This window comes from Oratosquilla oratoria, chromosome 28 (assembly GCF_046742065.1).
Source record: "Oratosquilla oratoria isolate Oo_2021 chromosome 28, ASM4674206v1, whole genome shotgun sequence".
Lineage (NCBI taxonomy): Eukaryota > Metazoa > Arthropoda > Malacostraca > Stomatopoda > Squillidae > Oratosquilla > Oratosquilla oratoria.
The window spans coordinates 8,328,693-8,331,192 of record NC_134804.1 but is presented as its reverse complement, the minus strand read 5'-3'; positions in this window follow the sequence as shown (position 1 = coordinate 8,331,192).

Below are 2,500 nucleotides of genomic sequence, written 5' to 3'. Positions count from 1 at the left end.
GGCGTCGTCCCCTGACCTAATTAGGCGTCCTATTTTAGTGTCTTCAGCAAACTTACGAATATTACTATTAATCCCATTGTCCAAGTCGTTTATGTGCATAATGAACTATGAAGGAACCAAAACCGAGCACTAGGGAGCTCCACTAGAAACACTCCCCCATTTGGATTTCATACCATTTATGGTGACCCGCTGTTTTCTGTCACTGATCCAAGCTCTAATCCATTCTAACACTTTTCCTTCTATGCCATGGGCTTTGATTTTATTTAAAGTCTCAGGTGGGGCACCTTGTTGAACGCTTTGCTAAAGTCAAAGTAAATAACATCGTAATTATCATTGTTACCTGACGCCTTGTATAGGTGTATTTAGAATGAAACTGTTTGGTTACTGTACATTTCATCTAAATCGTTAACCAGTTTGGTGGCCTCGCGCTTTTTTTAAGTGATCAAATGTCTTATATACTCTCTCATCAAAATTAGCTTTCCTGAAGTCCGGTACTAGAACGTTATTAGTACAATTTGATTCTTCCCAATTAATATTAAATCTTATTTCTTGATAACCATTAGAGTCTAGAATACCTCTTACTTCTACGTTACTCGTTATGTGCTCATTATTAGTTAGAAGTCCAGAATAGTCTCTCCCCTCATAGGATCGGTAATCATTTGTTTTAGAAAACTATCCTGCACCGCATCTAAGAAATTTTACGCTTCCTGGAACCTATTACACAGTACCTTGAACTAATACATAAATTTGCATTGTATTAACAGAAAAATAACAGTTCGTATTCACATGTTCACAGAACAATACACAAAAATAATAATGGATCTTACCAAGCTAAACATGAATCAATAGAATATTAAGACCCCGACCCAAAACGCATGACGTCTAAAACGTAACGCTCCATTTTCTGACGTTTTTTCACCAAAATAATATTTATTTTCATACATTACATATATAGGATACAAATATAATTAGTCTATAATGTGACTTACACTGAATATTCATAATGAAGTTACGCACCAGTTAAACAGAAAGCAAAATAAATGAACTCTAAAATCCATGTCATCAGCACAGGAGTGTTCAAGCACTAAATTTGTACTTTTTACATTATCGTGAATCCCCAAAACATAGCGCTTCTTTCCATGAATTAAACAATACACTATTTTATTCCTATTGCTATAATATAGTTTGATTGTAACAGAAAAAATGGTTGACATAGAAACTGATTTATACGAACTGTCAGACATACATTTTTTCTTTCTATATTCTGATAAGTTTCTAATTTTTTGCTTTTTATATTTTTCATAATACATTTAATTATGTTTATTTTTTTAAAGACTACTTTCTTTTAATACAAAATGATAGTGCTAAGGAATAATAGTGCTAAGGAAGCCAGAACAGAGCTTCAGGCACTCAATTTTTATATAATGTGCATGCTTCTTTTGATATTTCTATACGTTTCGAATTTATACACCTGTATTTTCTTTTCATATATTATCCAACACCGTTATTTTGTAATTTCAAATTACTATATTGGTATGGCTCAGCTTGATAGTGCAAAATTAACCAAAGAGAGACCTTTTTAGCGTAAATAATAATAATTACATCATATGTATATTTGGTAACATCACCGATGTGTGTGAGTGTCAGAGATAGTGGGCTCGGACAACTTTTGATCTCGAAAGACATCTTTTGGTGACGCTGCATGGAAAGGCTCATCACAGCAAAGCAGATCTGTCAACAAAGAAATATCTCTCCAGCTCACACGTGTTACTTTTATGTTCTTATCGTTCTTGTTATCAGCACTACACCGTGTTCGGCATCATACTGGGCTCGCCACATGATATAGATCTCTACCTCACGTACGTGAAAATAATATGTTCCAATATGAACTTCCGTGATCTACTGTTGTTATCACGAGGAAGGTGAGTGTGAGTTTGAAAATAATGAGGGTGTTTATCATACGAGTGCCATTGCAGCTGTTGTACACGTGACGTTTGTGCTGATGTTGTTGATGGCACTGTGCTGATGGTGTTGCTGATACCATTGCGACTGATGCTGGTACTACAGTTACAGCTGTTTCTACTGCTAGTGTTTATTGATGCTGTTAGTGGTGTTGCTATTGTTACATTTAGTGGTACTGCTTTCTACTGCCGCTGTCATCCATGCTGTTTAAACACTGAACTGCTATCGCTACTGCTGCTGCCACTACTACTACATCTACTGCTGCCGCTACTGCTCTTAATGCTACTGCTATTGCTGCTACTACTGCTGCTAATACTATGCTATTATTGCAACTGCTGCTGCTACTGGTGATGATGATGATGATGAAAATGTTTTCTGTAGCAGCTGCTTCTGCTTCAGGTGGTCATGCTGCTGCTTCTGTTGTTATTGTTGTTCCTGCAATTGCTTCTGGTATTTGTTTGTGTCAATTGAAATTTGGAAATAAACTTTTCTGCTAGAATTCGAACCCTTGCCTGAGCAGCTTGCGTCTTTACAAGAC